Source organism: Coenobita brevimanus, chromosome 93 (genome assembly GCF_032717465.1).
Source record: "Coenobita brevimanus isolate Jiangsu-jjx chromosome 93, ASM3271746v2, whole genome shotgun sequence".
NCBI classification, from domain to species: Eukaryota; Metazoa; Arthropoda; class Malacostraca; order Decapoda; family Coenobitidae; genus Coenobita; species Coenobita brevimanus.
Genome location: NC_137046.1, coordinates 38,129,513 through 38,145,310, shown reverse-complemented (window position 1 = coordinate 38,145,310; position 15,798 = coordinate 38,129,513). Strand labels below are relative to the sequence as shown.

General features: G+C 44.4%; 3 non-coding genes across 3 annotated transcripts; 2 read left to right on the top strand and 1 right to left on the bottom strand.

Moving 5' to 3' along the window:
* The first annotated feature begins 3,594 nt into the window (after positions 1-3,594).
* Positions 3,595-3,666, top strand: TRNAD-GUC (transfer RNA aspartic acid (anticodon GUC)). The gene has a single exon. It is a non-coding gene; the product is annotated as a tRNA-Asp (tRNA).
* A 650-nt stretch (positions 3,667-4,316) lies between these two features.
* TRNAD-GUC (transfer RNA aspartic acid (anticodon GUC)) lies at positions 4,317-4,388 on the top strand. The gene has a single exon. It is a non-coding gene; the product is annotated as a tRNA-Asp (tRNA).
* A 10,792-nt stretch (positions 4,389-15,180) lies between these two features.
* TRNAR-ACG (transfer RNA arginine (anticodon ACG)) lies at positions 15,181-15,253 on the bottom strand. The gene has a single exon. It is a non-coding gene; the product is annotated as a tRNA-Arg (tRNA).
* Between the last annotated feature and the right edge of the window lie 545 nt (positions 15,254-15,798).

The following is a 15,798-nucleotide window of genomic DNA, read 5'->3' as shown; positions in this document are numbered from 1 at the left end:
ACGAGAATAAACAGTCTAAGTCGGCTGTCGAGTGGTCAAACTGGAAAGGCACAGTTGGGAACAAAAGTGAGCTTAATATTTCACATCTGCTTCACTGTTTGCTTTGCTGGCTCATGTTCCATAGCTGAGACAAGCTTGGTACGCTTCTCTGCCTATAAGTGATCTTTAAATGATGCGTCAGAGAGCAAAGTAATGGAGTTGCCCTAAGTGTGAAATTGACGCAGTGGAATATTAGGTGCATTTTCTCCAGTCTGTACACCACTCCCTCTCCTGTGTGTTGCCAAGGCTGATGAAAAGCCCATGAGTTATGTTGCACGATACCGAGGTACCGAGGGACTGACAGGAGTTGTTGACCTCATAAAGCTTGACTCTACATCGACCAGCAGCGTGGCGAAACTAGAGGCCCTATTTGAGGTGGCAATGAGGGCTTCGTAGCACCTTCTTTTTGGCGATTTATTCTGGATATTACTCCTAGATTATCTCATATTTTTTTTTGTATCAGCACAGTTTGCATCAGGAATGGACAAGAGAATAAAAAGGTGTAATATGCAAAATAAATCGCTGAGGAAAAGGTACGACGTAATCTTCTATGCCACGTAGAATATAGACCTAGAAAATCAGGCGTGTTTATGCCTGTGTGAAAGAGTATCAGCAAAAAGGGTGGATGCCTTCGAAATTTACTGTTTTCATTACGGTGTAGGCAGTTCTGTTATAATTCTATCCTCGCTGTATGAAAATGAATATGTAAGAGTCAATTTGCATAGCGCTAAACAATGCCCTGGTATCCTTGTGTGTGTGTATGATAATGTGTGTGATTATGCATAGCCGTATCTGCAGGCATTACTGTGTGTACTCAATTAGTATTAATGGGCAAGATGTAGCAATTATTGGTCTTAGTGAGGCTGCTTTGTGAACTGTGAGGGAGGAGGTGTTGAAGGTGGGGATTGAGTGTGGGTGTTGAGGTGAGTGGATGAGGTGAAAGGAGTGAAAGGTGTGGATGTGAGGTGTGAGGAATGAGTGGTGTGGATGTGAGATATAAGGGATGAGAGGAGTGGGTGTGAGGTGTGTGGAATGAGAGTTGTGGGGGTGAGATGTGAGAAATGAGAGGTGTTGGAATGAGGTGTGAGGAATGGGAGGTGTGAGTGTAAGATGTAAGGAGTGAGAGAGGTGTGTGTGGGGTGTGAGGAACGAGAGGTGTGGGTGTGAGTTGTGAGGTATGAGAGACGTGGGTGTGAGGTGTAAGGAATGAGAGTTCTGGTTGTGAGGTGTGAGAAATGAGAGGTGTTGGAATGAGGTGTGAGGAATGAGATGTGTGGGTGTGAGTTGTGAAGAATAAGTTGTGGGGATGGTGTTGGAATGAGGTGTGAGGAATGAGAGGTGTGCATGTGAGGTGTGAGGAATGAAAGGTGTGCATGTGAGGTGTGAGGAATGAGAGGTGTTGGAATGAGGTGTGAGGAATGGGAGATGTGGGGGTGAGGTATGAGAGCTGTGGTGGTGAAGTGTGAGGGGAGTAAGATATGAGGATGGATGGGTAGTGAGGAATGAGAGGTGTGAGGAATGAAATGTGAGGTGTGGAGAATGGAAGGTGTGAGATTGGTAACTGTAATTGTGGGGTGTGTTGACCGCAGATGCTGAAAGTGAGATGTGAGGAATGAGAAGTGTGGGGAGCCAAGCGTGAGAAAAGAAGGGTGACAGGTGTGGGGGAGAGGTCTAGGGGAGGTCAGAGGGAATAGATATTTTGTGAGTAAAGAACGTAGGTATGGATAGTGAGGGATGAGGAATGAGAGGTGCGATAAATGAAAGGTGTGATGAATGATGAGCAAGGGATGAAAGGTGTGGGGATGATGTGAGGATGGAAGGTGATACAGTGTGTATGGAATGAAGGGACGTTGGGTGTATTAAGAAGGATTAAGTGTGAGGTTGAGAAAAACAGTGAAGGGTGGAATGGACTGTTAGAGACAATGAGGGTACTGAGTGAGGTGTCTGAAGTTAGGAGTCGGTGAAGTGTCAGAAATGAGGTGCCAGAAGAGAGGTGTCAGGAGTGAAGCGTCTGGGATGAGGTGTCAGGGTGTCAGGAGTGAAGTGTAGGAAATGGAGTGTCAGGAATGAGGTGTCAGGAGTGGGATGTCAGAAACTGGGTGTCAGGAATGAGGTGTCAGGAGTAAGGTGCGGTAATTGAGCTCAGTGCGAAGGAATGGGGCAGGTGAGTTGAGGATAAAGACAGTTATGGAGTTGGAGAGGTGAGGAGCGGGAACGTAGGAACATAACCTATAGTGGGGAATGAAAGGAGTGACGGAGAATGGTTCGGTGAGTGAGTGGTGTGGTTGTGAATGGTGTAGTGGTGGCTGGTGAGTGGTGTGGTGGGTGAGTGGTATAATGAGAATTGTGGCTGTAAATGGTATGAAAATGAGAAGTGTGATGGTGGGTGGTGTAGGAGTGAGAGTTGTGGTACTGAGTGGTGTGGTTGTAAGTGGTGTAATGATGAGTGGTGTGGTGGTGAGTAGTGTAATGTGAGTGTTGTGGTGGCCGAGTGATGCAACTGTGTGGTGTGGTGATGAATAATGTTGTGGTGGTGAGTGGTGTGGTTTGAGAGTGGTAATGGGTATCTGGTGTGGTGGTGAATGGCGCGGTGGAGAGTGGTATGGTGGTGAGTGGTGTGGGGTGAATGATGGTGGTGGGAGGAGGAGGAGTGGTGTGGGTGTGAGAGGAAAGAATGTGGTTGTGGCGGGAAGGGAAGGAAGGGTTCGGAAATTGGTAAACAGCTCCTATGACGAAAGTTGTAGGATGGACATGGATTACTGAGAAAGACTGAGAAAGGCAACAAATTAAGAAAGAGATTAATTGATAAAGGAAAAAAGCAGTATGTATTGAATAAAGTAAGAAAAAAAAAAAAACTCGTGAATGACAGGAAATGTATTTTGTCTTTCCCCGCTAGTATTTACATAATTTTTTGGCTACACAAACTAATGCAATAAAAAAAACATGAAAAAAATGAATCGAAATATATTGGCATTAGTGAGATAAAGTTGTACCGTATGTGCAGTAATGTAGCAGTTGCCTTTTTCTAACAATGAAAATTCCGCAAGCAGTGATATATGACGAGCGTATTGTCTTTTGCATTCAGTGTAGTGCGGGAGGGAGCACTTCTGACAGAGGCGTCAGTAAGAACGATGTGCGAAGACGGAATATGACAGGCGAGTGTGCGCGGCTGACAGTTACCTCAGTATAATGATGGGGCAGGCATGCAGATGAGAAGCATTAAGTGTTTACACCCCAGATGGGCGTGATAAGGTGACAACGGCCAGCGACTTAGGGGTGTGTCTTGCTTGCCACAGGTGCGCCGCAACGGACAGGTTGAGGGGAGGGAGGAGAGGGGGCTATCAGGCTGGATACACAGACAAGGTTTTTGCTGCATTGTAAGAGTTAATTCACAGGCGCGGACTGACATGTCTAATATGTCGCACAAAATGTTCATAAAACGTTGAATAATCAGGTAAATAGCCAACACTTTCATACGATCACATTTAACTAAGTTACGTAAAGATGATAACTACAACAAAAACATCATCTGCAATAGCTAGCATTATCACGCAGTCCTCGGTAGTATAGTGGTTAGTATCCCCGCCTGTCACGCGGGAGACCGGGGTTCGATTCCCCGCCGGGGAGGACCAACATTTTCTCTTGTATTTAGAGAAATGACACGGTGGGATGGATGGAAGAGAGGATGGGATAGACAGACCATGCAGGGAGAGAGAGAGAGGGCAGGAGGTGAGGGGACAGGAATGCCATTAAGGGAGCGGCAGGAGGTACAGGGAGTTGCTCTGACCGGTTGCTGCATCAAATAAACTGAGTGAAGTGCCTGTCTTCAGGCGAAGCTGTCAAACAATGTATAAGTTTTGGTTCGTCCTGTTTTCAGTTCCTGGCATAGAAATACTGTGTACACACAGACGCACGCACACACACACATTCAAGTATATATATATATATATATATATAATATATATATATATATATATATATATATATATATATATATATATATATATATATATATAATATTAAGTGATATGTATTATGTATTTCTTAGAACATGCACTCTTTTCCAGTAATCTATGTAATCCATAAGCTAGAGATAATCCTACTTACAGACTACGTGCGGGTGGTGATGTGCAGTCAGTCATACGCAGCCACAAAAATTGCTTGGTTTCTATCAGCCCTTGAACAACTCCTTGATAATTATATGCATCGCCTGTATCTTATGTTGCTGATATCTGACAGTGAAGAATATATCTGTTATCTGCAACAAATATAATCAGTCCTCGGTAGTATAGTGGTTAGTATCCCCGCCTGTCACGCGGGAGACCGGGGTTCGATTCCCCGCCGGGGAGGACCAGCGTTTTCCTCCCATCTAGAAAGGAAAAGAAAATAGGCGATCAGTTCAAGAAGCCAGAGAAATGAAAAAGGAATGAGGGGCGTTTGGGAGAACTGGAGTCAGCTGCGGCGGTGGACATGAAATCAATAATGGCCAAAGGAAAAAGACTTAATTTTGTTTCCTCCCATCTAGAAAGGAAACGAAAATAGGCGGTCAGTTCAAGAAGCCGGATAAATGAAAAAGGAATGAGGGGCGTTTGGGAGAAGTGGAGTCAGCTGCGGCGGTGGACATGAAACCGATAATGGCCAAAGGAAAAAGACCTTAATTTTGTCCCCAGAGGCTGAGTGACCACAGGATCTGACCTGGCCAGCCCAAGAGTGACGAGGGACAGAACTAAAGTGACCACGACCACGACGACCATAACACGACACCTCGCACCACCCACACTCATTCCGGCCAGACGGAAATACTGAAATTTAAGATACTATAACACACTCACAACATTACGCTCGCAATAGCATCAGCCGGGCTCATGATCAGTAGCTGCTAGTAGATGAGAGAGAAGAAAAGAGGTCACAGGTACACACACAAGAAAAAAGGATAGCCTTACACCACAAAAATGTAAACCTAATGTATTTGTATAGATAGATAAATAGATAGGTAGATAACTCTGCCTAACAGTGAATGTTTCCATATGCTCAATGCACAGCTCTAATGAATACCGTAAAGAAAAAAATACGGTAAGTGAACAAGTGAAAAATCGAGTAGTATCAATTACATAATAAAAAATTATAAAAGGGAAGGGGAAAGAGTCTGAAAAATTAAGAATAACGATGATTTGAGGAAAATGGTGTAAAAATAGAGAAAATAAAAAGAGGATGAGTGCATGATGTTGAAAGGGTGGGAAGAGAGGACGTGATGAAAGAGTGGGAAGAGAGGACGTGCGAGGGAATAAAGTCAGGAGGGGAGAGTGAGGCAAGGTTACAGGAAGAAGAGTAGGAGGGAAGGAGGAACAATAGAAGCCAGAGGGGGAGGAGGAGGAGAAGGCGTGCGAGGGAGGGTCACAGGAAGAAGAGTGGGCGGGAGGCGGGTCAGTCTGGTGTGTGTGTTTGTGTGTGTGTGTGTGTGTGTGTGTGTGTGTGAGGGGGGAGAAAAAAGTTTATGCAAGACACGACCGCGGCGTGAGGGGCGGTCTGACCCGTGGATGACCTAAGCAGGGCAACGTCTGGAGGGCAGGAATGATTTGGGTGGGGTAAGTGGAGGGGCAGAGGGTGAGGGAGGGGTGTAGGTTATGCAGAGAGGGTGGGGGGAGGCACAGGGTGAGGGAGGGGAGTCATGAGTGGAAAAAGGTGAGAATGGACTAATAATGGAGAAGGAAGACGTACAACAACAGACCATATGCTTATGTCGAGGATGTTTGTGACAGAGAAGACTATAACTTTACTATCTACTTCTGTGAGATGAGGATAGTAACGCTAAAAACAAGGTGGGTGGACAGGATTAAGAACGAGCATAAGAAAGGAAGTGGGGAGTATTAAGTAGGAGGATTGGGGTGCAGAGGAGGAAAGGAAAGGAGCGTTAGGTTAGAGGAAGGTGAGAAATGAGGAAAGATGAAGGGTGAGGAGAGTGAGATTAGTGAAGAGAGTATGGAAACGAGACAAAAGGAGTCTAATGGGAAGATGGAAATGATGAAAAGGAATGGAGGCAAAACTGAAGAAAGGGGCGAGAAGTCAGGCGTGGATAAGGGTAGGGAAAGCAACGACAGGAGTTGATCATGTGATAGTGCATGTACAGTACAAAAGCCAACTATGATATCGATCTACTTTTTAGCCGATTAATAATGAGCCATTTACGATATTCCGAGAGGCTTGCTGTGCTCCAAAGTTTGCAATACAGAGTTCCAAAAATCATTGCTCTTTACATCGTTACTTATCGTAATGAAGTGAATCGATATTCATGTCTAAATCTTTACAAGAGGAAGGAGGGAAGTGATAATAGAGGGCGGGAAGGAAATAATTAAGGGACGTGGGAGAAAGAGGGGAAGGAATGTAGTGTACGAGAAGCGAGTGGGAAAGAGCAACAGGGGTCCAAGTCTAAGCAACCATTAGCCCATTACATGTCAAGACAGATGACTAGTCTAGTTTCCCTGATGGCATTATGTAATCGGAAAACCTCCAGTCTCCTCTTGTGGATCAGACCTATGCACTGCCGTCACTCAGAGGCGTTCAAACCACCAGACCACAAATCCACTGTGGAAGACGCAAGAGGCCAAAGTAGGTGGGCGGTTATGGATGGAAGCAGGGGACGAGTAAACAGGCTGAATGGAGAAAGTCAATAAGGACAAAAATGAGAAGGGAATTGTTGCTGCTAGGTGTGCGGATGACTAGAAAAGGACTGGGTGAGAATCGGGGAGTTAACCTGGATGATGGGACGAGAAATTTGATTTGTTGTTATGGCCTCTGGTCTAACAGAACGTGAACCAGGTGGACTGCAGGTTGAAGTCACCTTTGAGGGGATAGAGATTGAGCTGATGGAAGTTTGTAGTACTGGTCGGCGGAGCCGCATAGTTACATCGGCGTCACCAAGCGAAGGCATCCCTTATGAGCACCAGAAAAAATGAGTACGATAATAACAAAGGACATAAGAACATACGAAATCAAACTGCAGGTGGAAGAGAAGGTAGAGGTGGGAGTGGTGGGGAGGCCATGTATAGAAGCATGAGAGAAGAAAAAAAAAAGGTGAGTGGGTGTGGCTGCGTGTGGAGGTTGTGTGTGTGGGGGGTGTACTGATATCTGAGGGCTGTGTGAGACTGCGGTATGGAGGTGGGTGTGGGTACGTGGGAAAGGAGATGAGGGCGGGGGGAGAGAGAAAGGTATATGTGGCAGGGAAGGAAAGATGAGTGTGTGAGAGGCTTAGATGATGGGGATTAGAAAGTTGTGTGTTGCAGTGGAGGAAAGATGACTGTGGGAGAGAGAAGAAGGTGATCAGAGTGAGTGTTTGTACCTGGAGGGGAAGGACGAGTCTGAATAGATCATAAGACTGTGGGTAGAGAGAAAGATGTATATGGCAAGGGAGGAAAGTGAGTGTGGGAGAGGAAATGAAAGAGGGCGTGTGTGTGTGTGTGTGTGTGTGTGTGTGTGTGTGTGTGTGTGTGTGTGTGTGTGTGTGTGTGGCTGAGGAGGAAAGAAGATTGTGTGAGGAAGGATATGATGATGGGGATGAGAAACTTATGTGTGGTTGGAAAGATGTAGTGTGTGAAACAGAACAAAGAGAAGACTACGAAAAAAAAAGTGTACTTGGTTAAGGAGGAAAAGTGAATGTGAGAGACAAAGATATGGTGTATGTGGCGAGGGAGGAAAGATTAGGATATGAGATAGAGAATAATATGAAAGTAGAGAGTAAGGTAAAGTGTTTGTGGCTTATCAACGAAAGATGAGAACGTGTGATACAAGATAAGATGATTGGGGACGAAAAATGCGGTATCGTTAGTGAGAAAAGATGATTTATGTGGGAGAGGATCAGATGATAGGGAAGTGAATGTTACGAGTGTTGGGCTGAAAAGGTGAGTGTGTGGGATAGGGAAAGGAAAATTACAGTATGCATTATAGGGTGGCAAGATGAATATATAGAGGAGTATTAGGTGAGAGTGGAGAAATACAGTACGAGTTAGGAATGAAAATGAGTGTGTGGGAAGATATAAGATGAAGGGAGAAAAGATACAATATGCAGTCGAGTGGGGAGATGAGCGTGTGGGAGAGAATATGAATGCATTCGGGGAGAGGGGAGGGGTGCGGGGCGGAGACGGATGAGTAAATTGTGTGGGTGAGAGGTGGGTGTGGTGAGACGTAAGCACACCAAGGGTAAGTGGGGGAAGATGGATGGATGAAAAACACAAATGAGCAGAGTGGACTGTGGGAGACGAAGGACTATCCATGTAAGAGAGAAAAAAAAGACGAAAAGCTAAGCAAACAGATCACAGAGCTGTCAATAAAAGGCCTCACATCAAAGAAACATAACACAAAGACACATTACAAAACAATAGATAATAATGCTGGGGGGATTAAAGCGCTGTTATTATTACAAAACCGACCATGTTTTACACACACACACACACACACACACACACACACACACACACACACACACACACACACACACACACACACACACACACTCACAAAGTTCAGACGTCCACATTCAAGTTTAGTAAATTTATTCTGATACATGCTCTCTCTCTCTCTCTCTCTCTCTCTCTCTCTCTCTCACACACACACACACACACACACACACACACACACACACACACACACACACACACACACACACACACACACACACACATACACACACACACACACACATACACCGCAGTACCACTCCTTAGGGCCTGTGCAGGGAACCACAATGCTTCAGCGAAAAGAGGAGACGTAAAAACAGAGTACACTATATACCGACACTAGCTCAAATGACAGCTCTCTCTCTCTCTCTCTCTCTCCACTTAAATAGCCTTATGTCTGAAAAAGTGTGTGTATGTGTGTGTGTGTGTGTGTGTGTGTGTGTGTGTGTGTGTGTGTGTGTGTGTGTGTGTGTGTGTGTGTGTGTGTGTGTGTGTGTGTGGTGTGTGTGTGTGTGTGTGTGTGTGTGTAAAAGCCCGAGATAGTGAGACCAAACAAGAGGACGCCACGAGACCCACCTCACCTTGGGTACGAATTATATTAATGGGGATCACACGCATTCCGCACCCCACCTTCCTCCTTTCGCCGGGTACACGCTGGCACACTCCTATTTCTAAGGCTCCGGGTTCGATTCCTGGTCGGGTGGGAAATCATGGAACCTTGTGGAATTTGAGGCTAAAGGAAGAGAATAATATGCTGAACGCTCAGATTTAACTCATAACAAAAAAAAAAAAAAAAAAAAAGAAATAAAAATGAGATGGAGGGATGGAGTGGAGTGGTATATGAGAGAGGGGGGTGCGAGCTGGGAGCAGGGCAGTGACATGGCGGGGAACAGAGCGACATGGAGGCGATTTGTTTGTGGCCACCCCGTATGGGATTAAGTCGTTTGGCAATAGATGGATAGAAAATGAGCATAAAAGTTTCCTCTCTCCTTACTCACTCTCAGTTGAACAAACTCTCTTGACGTAGATGGAATAAAATACTAGAGTTATCCCGACCATGACGACCTTAATTTTTCAAGGCTGTGGGTTCTGTTCAAGGTTTGGGCAGGATGAATCTGACCCGAGACCTTGACCTGACCTTGCAGAACTGGAGGTTAGAAATTTACCCGAAAGAAAAAAAAACATATGTGTTTTCAAGTCCTTGGTTGCAGGTCGAGTGTGAAGAAGCTGATTTTACGTAATTTTTCAGTTTGATGACGTATTTTCGTTAGTAAAGGAAGCTTCCTAACACCTCTTCCCAAGCGATTTGTTTTGCTTATTATACGTTATTGTCTTCTTTTGTGTTGCTTAAATGATTCTAATACCGCCATACACTGCATAAGTAAGATAGAAAATGATATGAACCAGCCGAATCCAAAAATAAATAACTGAGGAAGAGGTGTTTGGGAGCTTCAGTACTGACCCAGGTGATTTCGCAAAGCTTAGAAGAAACCCCATCAAGCCCTGATTTCTCTTCCCAGGATGAACATTATTACCTAAAGACAGCATAAGCAAAATGAGAAATACGGTTATCAGATTACGGGGTTAAACTGAGAGGGGGGGAAATGTTTGCTGTGTATAGCGTCTCGAAGGTTAAACGTGCCAAGGTTAAGATGAAATAATTGCTGTGTAGAGGGTGTCAAAAAGATAATATTGGAGAAGAATGCAGTGTTAATTGCTTCACCGCAATGGGGCCTTATTTCATATTTCTCCTATTCCTAGATATTTTACGAAGCCCTGTAAAACAAACTTTGGTATTTGAGGGATGAAGGGAGATTGTATAAAAATTCTCTCGTTCGTGTTTCCCAATCAAGAAAAAATCGTAGGAGGGAACCAGGTATTATAACGTCCTTAGGTTGAAAGGGTTGAGGGATGGAAGAAATATTGAAGCTGCAGGAGACTAATGGAAAGTAATGTAGTTGCTGAGCGAGGGTGTTGATGCAGTAGTCGGTAGTCTGGAGAGAGAAATGTTATGTGATCAGTGATTATGATTAGGCTTGGTCATGTGGATAGAGTTGAGTGAGAGATTAACTGTAAGAGTGTGTTTGTGTGTGAGAGAGAGAGAGAGGGGGGGGGGCTGGCGTGGAAGGGCATACAGTACGAGTGAGGATGATGTGAGTTGGAGGGATGGCAACTAGACGGCGGAGGACAGGACAACATAGAGGAAATTTGTTCACGGCCTATCCAATCCGGTTAAAATTATATAGATTACGCCCAGCATTCACGGATCAAATTTTAAAATGCAGTGGCGTAATATTTAGTTTGAGTTTCCATCTTACAATTTTATTTACCTAAGGAAAGGCCTGTCGTACTGACTATGTATAAGAAAACTAAATTATACACCAATTACCCGATAAAAAGGTCACCCAAAGAAGATAAAAACGTCTGATGGTAGCAAGAATAAAATACCACTTACGCCATTGAGCTGAAGGGGTTTGTGTACTCGGTGACTGACGGCTGATAACGACGTGGTTGAAAGGTGCTGGGGGGGTTAACTAGCAGGTAATTAAGTGCTTGAGTGTTTAACGAGATGGGGCCAAAATTGAAAGCCATCCGGGCGTGAGATGGTTCGAGATAGGGGTGTAGGAGGGAGGTGTAGGTAGGGGTGTGGGAGGGTTACAGGGTGTTGGTAACGTGAGGGAAGAGTAGGTAGCGGTGAGGAAGGCTTACAGTGTGTAGGGAGAGCTTATATGGTGTTGAGAGAGGGAGGGAGGTGTAGACAGAGGTGAGGGAGGGTTGCAAGGTGTACTTAGAGTGAGGGAGGTGTAGGTAGGGGTGGGGGAGGCTTACAGGGTGTAGGTTGAGTTAGGGAGGTGTACGTGGGAGTGAGGGAGAGATGGAGTGAGCAGTAGCAGGAGAAGTAAAGTAGGAAGGAAAGAGTGTCAGAAGAGGAAACCCTAATAAAGAAGGAAGAGGGCAGAAGGGAAGTAACGCCAATGTAAGAAATAGGGGAAAATATTAACAAGCGATACAAAAGTGAGAGAGAGAGAGAGAGAGAGAGAGAGAGAGAGAGAGAGAGAGAGAGAGAGAGAGAGAGTATAAAAGCTCTGGAAAACTAAGTCACCAGAGGAAGCAACATATTCGGTTCACTCGCGTAAACAGAAATGATTAAAGAAAGAAGAAAAAATCCATCAGTGGAGGGAATAAAAGTAAACGAAAAACTGCAAAACGGCAAAGGAGGATATAAATTTAATAGAGAGCAAAGAACTAAGTCACTCACATACAGAAACGTAAACTGGAATGGTTAATAAAAACTTAGAAAACCGAGTCATATGAAACGGCAAAAAAGAGGAGTATAAGCAAAAGGTCATCAGAGAATATTAGAGGAAGAAGCAAAAGAAAAAAATTTCGTTCAGTCATGCTCACAGGAATAAAAATTGAACCCCATGAAGAGCAAGGAGAAGAATATAACCAACCAACAGAGGAAGAAGTATCATTGAAATATATACCAGAACCCCGTGACAAGAGAGAAAGTAAGAGTACAGCACCACACAGCACAGCACAGCACAGCACAGCACTCGAGGCGGCTGCAGTGGTGACGGGAACAGCGGGAGAATCTTAATACTGAGACTCATTAGCATACGCAGCTGTTTTGCCGTAGTCCCTTACAACGGCAATTTAGCCAGGAGCGACGTAGTGCTAAAGCGAAGACAGCCGTGGACGAGAGAAAGAGAGAGAGAGAGAGAGAGAAGAGGCAGTGTGGGTGGGATTAGATGAGTGAGGCAGAAGAAAAATCATTGTTGGGAGAAGGAAATGTGAGGTCGGAGGGGGAGGAGAGCGACTAGAGGAAACGGTGGTGAGAGAGAGAGAGAGAGAGGGAGAGACGGAGGAAGACAGATCAAGGGAGAAGACAGTGAGGAGACGGAAAGATGGAAGCGAACACAGAGATAGAGATTAATAAAGAGAAGGAAGACAAGAGGGGAGGAGACAATGATGGTGAGGGAAGGGGCACAAGAAATGGAAAATGACTGAAGAGTAGAAGAGATATAATAACAAAACGGACTATAAAAGATGAAACAGGAAAAACAGAAAACATTGAGAGACGAATGCAATGAAGAGAAGGACAAGAGGAAGGAGAAATGAATAGTTTTAGGACGGGAATATGGGAACAATGAAAATGCAATACGGAACGAGAGAGAGAACATAAGTGGGAAGGAGATGAACAGGAAACAAAGATCGAGAAGATAAATAAGAGAAGAGAATGACACAGCTGTTGGAAGAAGAGACGAAACAAATGAGAGGCAAGAGAGACAAAGAGAGATAAGAAAAATACATAAATGCCAGTGAGGAAAGAAGGCTAAAGAAAACAGGAAACAGAGATGGGAAATAGACAAGGAAGGAAGAGAATGAGAGAGTTGTAGGAAGAAACGACAACAAGTGATAGGAGAGGAGCAAAGAGAAGAGCAAATATGTATAAGAAATTGAAGAAGTAAGGTAACATGGAACTGAGGAGGAGGATTGAAGGAAAGAGACAATGGCGAGAAGAAAGCTTTGGAAAAAAAAATGAAGAGAAAGAGATATTGATGAGGAGAAAAATTTGGCGTAAATAAGAGAGGGGAAAATATCACTCTATGGAAATGTGAAGAGGTGAAAAGAGGGGAAAGAGGAGAGAAATGGGGAGAAGGATACAGTTGTGGGGAAGAAGAAAAGGAAGAGGGAGAGAAACAGATAAAGGAAAAATTTTGCTGTAAGGAAGTAAGGATAGAAGGAAAAGCCGAGATGAGAAAAAGGGAATAGCGAGGAAGAAAAATTGGAATAAAAGAGGAAAGAAGAGGACATGTAAATGTTAGGGAGTTAGAAGAGAGGTGAGAAGAACTGAGGGAGAGAGATGAAGGGAAGGGGGAAGAGAAGAAAGGAGGAAGGAGAGAAAAAAAAAAGAGGAGAAAAGCGAGGAGGGAGAGAGGAAAGGAGGGAGGAGAAAGAAATGAGGGAGGAGAGAAAGGTGGGAGAGGGGAAGGGAGAAAGCAGCGGTGATGAAGGCGTGGTTGAGTGGAAGCACTGACAGACGCATTAAGGGTAAGAACTACAATATTAGCACCAGTCTCGAGCGAATCTGGGGAGGAAGAGGAAGACGAAGAAGTGGAGAAGGAGGGGAGAGCGGAGAAGAGGGAGAGACTGAAGAGGATTATTGTCTGGAAATGAGAAGGGGAGGGATAAAGATGAAGAGTGTAGGAAGAGGACAAGGAGAGGAAGAGGAGGAGGAGGAGGAAAGAAAACAGGGTGTAGAATAACGAGGACAAGAATGGTGAGGAGGGAGAAAATAGGATGATTGAATTATAGTGATGGACAAACAGAATAAGGAAAAATAACGTAAGAAGAATGAAAAACGAGTAAAAGGAGAGGAGAAAGAAAGATACATGAAGGAAAAAAATATAAAAGAGTATGAAGAGTTTGTGAGACTTGGAAGAGGACGAAAGTTGTAAAAAAAAAAATCGCGGAAAGACTGAGAAAAACCAAGAAAATTAATGAAAACCATAAGTGGAAGATGACAGAAGAAAAGGCAGAAGGGCTGATTGGAGGAGGAGATGAGGAGTGGCTAAAAGAAAAAAAAAAGTGGAAATGATAGACAAGGAACGAGAAACTTGCAAAATCAATAACAGTCGAATGAAAGGGGAAAAAAATTGGAGCGAAGAGTAAATGAGAAGAATGCGATACGATGGGAGAGGAGAGAAAGAGGAGAGAAAAAAAGGGGGGGTTGAGGAAGTGGGAAAAGTAAGAGGGTGCTTAGAGGGAAGGAAGAAGAGGTTGCCAAGAGAGAGAGAGAAGGCATGGGGAAGGAAATGAGTGTTTGGAGCAGAGTGATGAGAGACAAGAGGGAGTTGGAAAGGGAAATTACGCTGAGTGGGCGGCAGTGTAGGAGGGGTGACAGTGTGAGAGGGGAGGCGGTAGGAGGGGTTACAGCGTGGGAGGGGAGGCGGTAGGAGGGGTTACAGCGTGGGAGGGGAGGCGGTGTGGGAAGGTAATAGAGTAGGGGGAGAAGGTGGGTGGTGTGAAAGAGGGGAGGTGGTGTGAGAGAGGGGAGGTGGAATAAATGGAGGAGCTGTGTTGAGAGAAAAGTGGTTTACGGTGGAAGTGGATGCTGGGAAGTAAAATGCATGTGAGCGAAAAATAATATGTTACCTCTGACAAAAGAAGGTGGACCGATATTTTCATGGCAGTGCTGTTGTGTAGGCTATTATTATTATTATTATTATTATTATTATTATTATACTAATCGAAGAGTAGGACTGCAAGGTAAGAAAGCTCTCACTATGTACCAGAAAGAAAGATCTCATCATCTACCAGTCTTATGGAAAGTTAAAAAAAAAAAGAAAAAAAAAAAAACAGCAGTGGTATATATTGGTAAGGTATAAGCAGTGGCGTGGAATCATCATGCAAAATGGTAAACAGAAACTATATTTTATACTTCACCGTATACGATAAACTCATTTTTAGAATTTTTATTAATCAGCCGTGACCGTATTTAGCTGGGAGTAGAATAGAGATCCTAAAGATACTGTTTAAAAATGCCACCCATGAGATAAGAACTGCTTAGCTTTATCTGAGGGGTATTTTATTTGGATTCATTTGTGAGGCTTTGTAATTTTCTGTGGGCAGATTTGTGGGGAATTATTATTATTTTTTTTTTTTCTGTACCATAAAAGTGTACCCTCGACCTCGCCAGGATTCGAACCTGGAATCTTCTGATCCGTAGTCAGACGCGTTATCCGTTGCGCCACGAGGCCGGTGTGAGAGAGGTATTCAGTCCTATATAATATATTCTTGATTATGTTCCAACTGCCATTTTTTGGATATATAGCCTAGTCTTCCTTTACACCCTCCAGGACAAAATTTCTTCAGAGCTGAATAAAAATGTGACGAGGCAGCGACAATAAATCAGTATAACGACCTATCGGACTGAAAGGGTGTTGATGGTGGACAGGAGGGCAATGCATGTTTTTCAAGACGATGGCGGGGAAAGGGGGGCCGAAGATGATGGAAAAATGTAAGGAAATGAGGGGAATTAGAGAAAAGGAGAGTGAGAGACTGACGAGGAGAGTGTATGTGAGTGAGGTGGAAGGGGAGAAAGGGAGGGGAAGGCCAAGGATGAGATGGAGGGATGGAGCGGTGAGGTATATGTGTGAGGGGGGTGTGAATTGGGAGCAGGGTAGTGAAATGGCGAGGGAGAGGGTGACGTGGGGGCAATTTGTTTGTGGCCACCCCGTATAAGAGATTAAGGCGTCTGGCAATAGATAGATAGATAGATAAAGTAAATGCGAAGCTAACACTC